Genomic DNA, 8,400 nt, shown 5'->3' with positions numbered 1-8,400 from the left:
TTTATTTTGTTAATTAGAGTCCACATATGAGTGCAATCATGTAATACTTGTCTTTCTCTGACTGACTTATTTCACTTAGCATGATACTCTGCGGGCCCCTCCATGCTGTCTCAAAGGGTAACAGATTTTTCGTTTTTACTGCTGCATAGTATTCCTTGGTGGAAATGTACCACAGCTCTTTTAAAAATATATATATATATTTTTTTACTGAATTTTTACAGAGAGGAAGGGAGAGGGATAGAGTGTTAGAAATGTCGATGAGAGGGAAACATCGATCAGCTGCCTCCTGCAACACCCCCACTGGGGATGTGCCCGCATCCAAGGCACATGCCCTTGACCGGAATCGAACCTGGGACCCTCCAGTCCGCAGCCTGAAGCTCTATCCACTGAGCCAAACCAGTTAGGGCTGCAGCTCTTTTATTCACTCATCTACTGATGGGCACTTGGGCTGTTTCCAGATCTTAGCTATTGTCAATTGTGCTGCTATGAACAAAGGGGTGCATACATTCGTTCTGATTGGTGTTTCAGGTTTCTTAGGAGATATTCCTAGAAGTATGATCACTGGGTCAAATGGCAGTTCCATATTTAGTTTTTTTAGGAAACTCCATACTGTTTTCCACAGTGGCTGCACCAGTCTGCATTCCCACCAGCAGTGTATGAGGGTTCCTTTTTCTCCACATCCTGGCCAGCACTTGCCATTTGTTGATGTATTGATGGTAGCCATTCTGATAGGTATGAAGTGATACCTCATTGTCATTTTAATTTGCATCTCTGATGATCAGTGACTTTGAGTATTTTTTCATGTCTCTTGGCCATCTGTATGTCCACTTTGGAGAAGTGTCTGTCTATTTAGGTCTTTAGCCCATTTAAAAATATATATATTTTATTGATTTTTTACAGAGAGGAAGGGAGAGGGATAGAGAGTCAGAAACATCGATGAGAGAGAACATCGATCAGCTGCCTCCTGCACACCCCCCACTGGGGATGTGCCTGCAACTAAGGTACATGCCCTTGACCGGAATTGAATCTGGGACCCTTCAGTCCACAGGCCGACGCTCTATCCACTGAGCCAAACCGGTTTTGGCTAGCCCATTTTTTAATTGGATTGTTATTCTTCCTTTCATTAAGTTGTATGAGTATCTTATATATTTTGTTTTTTTGTTTGTTTGTTGTTTTTTTTAAATATATTTTATTGACTTTTTACAGAGAGGAAAGGAGAGGGACAGGGAGCTAGAAACATCGATGAGAGAGAAACATCGACCAGCTGCCCCCTGCACACCCCCTACCGGGGATGTGCCTGCAACCAAGGTACATGCCCCCGACCGGAATCGAACCTGGGACCCCTGAGTCCGCAGACCGACGCTCTATCCACTGAGCCAAACTGGCTCCGGCAGTATCTTATATATTTTGGATATTAACCCCTTATCAGATGTATCATTGGCAAATATGTTCTCCCATATAGTGGCCTCCTTTTTCATTTTTGTTGTTGTTGTTGTTGTGCAGAAGTTTTTTATTTTGATACTAGAGGCCCGGTGCATGAAATTCAGGCACTTGCAGGGGTTCCTCAGCCTGGCCTGTGCCCTCTCACAGTCCGGGAGCCCTTGGGAGATGTCCGACTGACAGCATGAGCCAGTAGGCAGACGTCCTTAGTGCTGCTGCTGCAGAGGTGGGAGAGGCTCCTGCCACCATCACTGCACTCACCAGCCATGAGCTTGGCTTCTGGCTAAGCAGTGCTCCCCCTGTGGGAGCACACTGACCACCAGGGGGCAGCTCCTGCATTGAGCGTCTGCCCCCTGGTGGTCAGTGTGCATCATAGCGACCGGTCGTTCCACCATTTGGTCGATTTGCATATTAGCCTTTTATTATATAGGACTAGAGGCCTGGTACATGAAATTCGTGCATGGAGGGGGGTTCCCTCAGCCTAGCCTGCACCCACTCCAATCGGGGACCCCTCTGTGGGATCGGGCCTAAACCGGTGGTCGGACACTCCTCTCACAATCTGGGACCACTGGCTCCTAACCACTCACCTGCCTGCCTGATCGCCCCTAAATGCCCTCCCCTGCTGGCCTGATTGAGCCCCCAACTGCCCACCCCTGCCGTCCTGATCTCGCTTCCAATTGCTCTCCCCTGCCAGCCTGATCTTGCCCCAACAGCCCAACCCTGCTGGCCTGATCTCACCCCTAACTGCTCTCCCCTGCCGGCCTGATCGCCCCTAACTGCCTCTGCCTGCCTGATCGCCCCTACCTGCCCTCCCCTGCTGGCCTGATCTAGCCCCTAACTGATCTCCCCTGTCGGCCTGATCTCGCCCCAACTGCCCTCCTCTGCCGGCCAATTTGGTTCCGATTGGTCAGTTTCTATGCCAGTCAGCGTCAAAAGCTCTGCCTCTTAGGCAGCCATTGGCTCCTCACAGTTGACCCAGATTTGGTTCTGATTGGTCAGTTTCTATGCCAGTCAGTGTCAAAAGCTCTGCCTCCTAGGCAGCCATTGGCTCCTTACTCTCACCCAGATTTGGTTCTGATTGGTCAGTTTCTATGCCAGTCAGTGTCTCTGGGCCTATCAACAGGGCCTGATCAGAAAGGTGGGGCTTATCAGCAGCCCCGGTGGAGGCCTGGAGAGAAATGGAGGCTTGGCTGTTGGCCAGGTTGGGAGAAAAAGAGAGGCAAGTTCTGATCAACAGCTGCCACAGAGGCTGCGGATCAGACCCTGCCTCTCTCTCTGCAGGCCTCTCTCCAGGCCTGATCCCCAGCCCCCTCGGCAGTCAGTGCTGGGTCAGGGAACTGGCAGTGGCCCCAGTCAGTGCTGGGTCGCCACAGCAACACAGCACTGACTTCCAGTCTGGTTGAGCCTTTGGTCATAACAGTCGTTATGACCCCAGATCTTTATTATATAGATAGTTCCATTTGTTTATTTTCTCCTTAGTTTCCTATGCCCTAGGATATGTATCCGTAAACATACTGCTACTAGAGATGTCTGAGATTTTATTGCCTATGGTTTCTTCTAGGATTTTTATGTTTTCCTGACTTACATTTAAGTCTTTTATCCATTTTGAGTTTATTCTTGTGTATGGTGTAAGTTGGTGGTCTAGTTTCATTTTTTTACATGTATCTGTCCAATTTTCCCAACACCATTCATTGAAGAAACTGTCTTGACTCCGTTGTATGCTTTTGCCTCCTTTGTCAAATATTAATTGAGCATAATGGCTTGGGTCAATTTCTGGGGTATCTGTTCTATTCTATTGATATATGTGCCTGTTCTTGTGCCAGTACCAGGCTGTTTTGCTTACGGTGACCTGGTAGTATAACTTAAAATATGGTATTGTGATTCCTCCAACATTATTCTCCTTTCTCAAGATCGCTGCTGCTATTCAGAGTCTTTTTTTGGATCCATATAAATTTTTGGAGTATTTGTTCTTGGTCTGTGAAATATGCTGTTGGTATTAATAGGGATTACACTGAATCTGTAGATTGCCTTGGGTAGTATGGACATGTTAATGATGTTGATTCTACCAATCTATGAACACGGTATATTCTTCCTCTTGTTTATATCTTTCTCTATCTCTTTTTTCAATGTCCTGTAGTTTTCTGAGTACAGGTCTTTTACCTCTATGTTAAGTTTATTCCTAAGTATCTTAATTTTTTGTTGTTGCAATGGTCAATGGGATTGTTTGTTTAGTTCCTCTTTCTGATAATTCATTATTGGTGTATAAAAACAGCCATTGATTTTTGGGTGTGGATTTCATATCCTGTAAATCTAGTAGTTTTTTGGTGGAGTCTTTAGGGTTTTCTATGTACAATATCATGTCATCCTATCTAATAATAGAGTAACATGTAAATTACCATCACTTCGCTACGCCCACGATTGGGCGGCAGGAGGCTGGGGGGCGGGACTCGGGGTGGCCTATCCGGCCATTGAGAGGCACGGATCCGCTGCCACTGAGGGGGGCTACCCTGCTGTTGAGAGGCGCAGGGGGCGGGACTCCCGCCCCCCTGTGCCTCTCAACGGCCAGATCCGCAGCCGCTGAGGGGGCCTGCCGCGGACACCCGGCTGCGCCTCTCAACGGCAGGGTAGCCAGGCGGCAGCCCCCCTCAGCGGCCGTTGAGAGGCGCATTGGGCAGGAGTCCCGCCCCCTGCGCCTCTCAACAGCAGGGGAGCCCCCCTCAACGGCTGCGGACCATCAAAAGTGTGGGATCTGGGTGCCTGTCTGCTCCGGCACCAGGCCTTTCAGAAGCCTCCGCCGAGCCGGAGGCTTCTGAAAGGCCTGGTGCACCAGCGGACAGGCACCCAGCTCCACCACGTAAAGCGAAAGCGTGTAGGGGACCCTACACGTGCATGATTCAATCATGCACTGGGCCTCTAGTCTGCAAATAATGAGAGTTTTATTTCCTGCTTTCCAATTTGGATGTCTTTTATTTCTTCTTGTCTGATCGCTGTGGCTAGGACTTCCAGTACTGTGTTGAATAAGAGTGGTGAAGCAGACATCCCTGTCTTGTTCCTGTTCTTAGCAAAAATGGTTTTAGTTTTTGCCCATTGAGTATGATTTTGGCTGTAGGTTTGTCATATATGGCCTTTATCATCTTGAGATATGCTTCCTCTATTCTAACTTTGCTGAGAGTTTTTGTCAAAAATGGGTGTTGGATTTTGTCGAACACTTTTTCTGTGTCTATTGATCATGTGATTTTTGTCTTTTAATTTGTTTATGTGATTTATCATGTTTATTGATTTGGGTGTATTTTACCAGCATCTCACTTGGTCATGGTGAATACTATTTTTAATGTATTGCTGGATCCAATTTGCTAATATTTTGTTGATGATTATAGCATCTATGTTCATTAGGGATATTGGTCTGTAATTCTCTTTCTTTGTAGTGTCTTTATCTGGTTTTGTGATTAAGATAATGCTGGCCTCATAAAAAGAACTTCGAAGTTTTCTTTCCTCTTGGATTTTATGTAATAGTTTGAGGAGTATAGGTGTTAGTTCTTCTTTGAATGTTTGGTAAAACTGCCCTGGGAAGCCATCCGGACCTGAGCTTTTGTTTGCTGGGAGGTTCGTTTTTTTGTTTTTGCTTTCTTTAGTCACTGCTTCTATTTCCCCAGTCGTTATTGGCTTATTCAGGTTTTCTGATTCTTCCTCATTTACTTTTGGGAGATTGTATTTTTCTAGGAATTTGTCCATTTCATCCACATTGTCCAGCTTGTTGGCATATGGTTGTTCATAGTATTTTCTTACAATACTTTGTATTTTTGTGGTGTCAGTGGTTACTTCTCTCCTTTTGTTTCTGATTTTATTTACTTGGGTTCTCTCACTTTGTTCCTTCCCTTCCCTTCCCTTCCCTTCCCTTCCCTTCCCTTCCCTTCCCTTCCCTTCCCTTCCCTCCCCTCCCTTCCCCTCCCCTCCCCTCCCCTCCCTTCCCCTCCCCTCCCCTCCCCTCCCCTCCCTTCCCTTCCCTTCCCTTCCCTTTCCTTCCCTTCCCTCCCCTTCCCTTCCCTTCTCCAGTTGGCAAAAGAGAAACTTTATTGAGGCCCAGGGTCACAAGGTTCAGGTAGGTTCAGGCTGCCCTGTGGACCCAAGGAGTTGGTGGAAGGGCCTTATTTAACATTCTTTTTGGGGTGCAGATTGTTGGTGTGACCACACTTCTTCTTGTGGCAATTGACAGCATGGAGTGTAGGCAGGTGTAACACTTGCGGCAGATCATCTTGTTGCAGTTGTACTTTTGTGCGAGCTAGTGGTGAGAAGGCTAAAAAGGGCTAATTCCAATGTAACCCTGATATTTGGGGGGATAGCAATCTATGCCAGCAAGCTCAGTGTACATTCTTAATAACCTCTAATTAAGTCACTATCTCTTTCCCAGAAACAGGTCTTGCAGAACCTGTTACAGAGGCCATACAACTGTGAACAGTGCACTGCCCCAGAGGGAGGGTTAGAAAGTTATTCCCTGAGTCTGCCGGCATAAATAAGAAGTATCTCTCCTTTTCTTTAAAGCATCACTTGGTTTTTCTTTGGTCTTCTGCAACAGTGGAGGGAGGGTTCAATGATGCCACCCCTCAGACGAAGCACCGAGTGCAGGGTGGACTCTTTCTGAATATTGTGGTCTGAGAGAGTGTGGCCATCCTCTAGCTGTTTACCCACAAAAATCAGATGGTACTGGTCAGGCGGGATGCCCTCCTTGTCTTGGATTTTAGCATTGACATTCGCAATGGTGTCACTAAGCTCAACCTCAAGGGTGATGGTCTTGCCAGTCAGGGTCTTCACAAAGATCTGCATCTCGGTGTCTACTGGGGAGGCTGGTCCACCGCCTCGTTGACGAGTCACTCTTGATGAGTTTGGCTAATGGTTCATCAATCTTGTTTATCCTTTCAAAGAACCAGCTCTTGGTTTCTTTTATTTATTATTTTTGTATATATATATATTTAGTCTCTATGTCATTTATTTCTGCTGTAATCTTTATTATTTCCTTCTACTTACTCTGGGATTTTCTTATTGTTCTCTTTCTAATTCTTTAAGTTGTAAGGTTAAGTAGTTTATTATTAATTTTTATTGTTTTTTTGAGGTAGGCTTGTAGTGCTATGAACTTCCCTCTCAGGACTGCTTTTGCTGTGTCTCAGAGATTTGGGGTTGTTGTGTGTTCATTTGTTTCTAGGAAGTTTTTTATTTCTTTATTGATCTCATTGGTAACCCATTCATCGTTTAATGACATACTATTTAGCTTCCAGGTATTTCAATGTTTTTTGGTGTTTTTACTGTAGTTGATTTCTAATTTCATTCTACTGTGATCTGAGAAGATGCTTGATATGATTTCAATCTTCTTGAATTTGTAGAGACTTATTTTGTGTCCTAACATGTGGTCTATTTTTAAGAATGACCCATGTGCACTTGAGAAGAATGTACATTCTGCAGCTTTGGGGTGAAATGTTCTATAAATGTCAATTAACTCCATCTAATCCAGTGTGTCTTTTAGAGTCACTGTTTACTTAATTTTTAAAAAATATATATCTATTTCAGAGGAAGGGAGAGGGAGAGAGAGATAGAAATATCAATGATGAGAGAGAATCATTGATCGGCTGCCTCCTGCATGTCCCCCACTGGGGATCAAGCCCACAACCCTAGCATGTGCCCTTGGCCAGAATTGAACTTGGGACCCTCAGTCTGCAGGCCAACGCTCTATCCATTGAGCCAAACAGGCTAGGGCTACTTGTTAAATTTTTGTTTGAAAGATCTATCCAGTGAAATTAGTGGGGTGTTATAGTCCCCTACTATGACTCTATTGTTGTCGATCTCTCCATTAAAGTCACTAGAAGTATTTTTTATATACTTAGGTGCTCCTATATTGGGTGCATATATGTTTACCAGGTTATATCCTCTTGTTGGACCGATCCCTTTAGTATTATGTAGTGACCTTTGTTGTCTCTTGTGATGGCCTTCATTTTGAAGTCTATTTTGTCAGATATGAGTATTTCTACTCCAGCTTTCTTTTTCTTTTCCATTTACATGGAAACATTTGTCATCCTTTCACTTTCATCCTGTGTGTGTCTTTTGTTCTGAGGTGGGTCTCTTGTAGACAGCATATAGTTGGTTCATGTTTTTGTATCCATTCAGCTACTCTATGTCTTTTGCTTGGAGCATTTAATCCACTTACATTTAAGGTTATTATTGATAGGTACTTGTTTATTGCCATTTTAATTCTGTATGCCTACATTTTTCTCTCTATTGTTTCTTCTCATTACAGCAGTCCCTTTAGCATTTCTTGTAGTGCTGGTTTGGTTGTGATAAACTTCTTTAGCCTTTTTTTGTCTGGGATGCTCTTATTTCACTGTCTATTTGAATGATAGCCTTGCTGGATGTAGTAATCTTGGTCTCAGATCCTTGCTTCCCATTACCTTAAATACTTCATGCCATTTCCTTCTGGCTTTTTGAGTTTCTGATAAGAAATCAGATGACAGTCTTATGGGAGCTCCTTTGTAATTAACCATTTGCTTTTCTCTTGCTGCCTTTAAGATTATATCTTTGTCTTTAATTTTTGGCATTTTAATTATGATGTGTGTGGGAGTGGGCCTCTTTAGGTTCATCTTGCTTGGGGTTCTTTGTACGTCTTGAACTTGTGTGACTTTTTCCTTCACCAGGTAAGGGAAGTTTTCTGCAATAATTTCTTCAAAAACTTTCTCTATCTCTTTCTACCTTTCTTCCTCCTCTGGTACACTTACTATGTGAATATTGTTATATTTCATGTTGTCCCACAACTTTCTTAACCTGTCCTCCTGTCTTTTAATTGGTTTTTCTTTTTGGTTCTATGATCGAGTGATTTTTTTCTACCCTGTCTTCTAATTCACTAAATAAATCCTTCAACCTCCTAATCTGCTGTGTATTCCTTCCAATGTGCTATGTAATTCTTTATTTCTGACTGTT

At 44.1% G+C, this 8,400-nt stretch overlaps 1 pseudogene across 1 annotated transcript; it reads right to left on the bottom strand.

The window, feature by feature from the left end:
* Positions 1-5,585: 5,585 nt before the first annotated feature.
* Positions 5,586-6,272, bottom strand: LOC307100128 (ubiquitin-ribosomal protein eL40 fusion protein-like; annotated as a pseudogene). Its single transcript has 2 exons — positions 5,986-6,272; positions 5,586-5,719 (listed from the first exon to the last, which is right to left on the bottom strand). The product of its transcript is annotated as a ubiquitin-ribosomal protein eL40 fusion protein-like (transcript).
* Between the last annotated feature and the right edge of the window lie 2,128 nt (positions 6,273-8,400).

The sequence above is a fragment of the Cnephaeus nilssonii genome, assembly GCF_951640355.1.
Source record: "Cnephaeus nilssonii genome assembly, chromosome: 5".
NCBI lineage: Eukaryota > Metazoa > Chordata > Mammalia > Chiroptera > Vespertilionidae > Cnephaeus > Cnephaeus nilssonii.
This window is presented reverse-complemented; position numbering and strand designations above follow the sequence as displayed.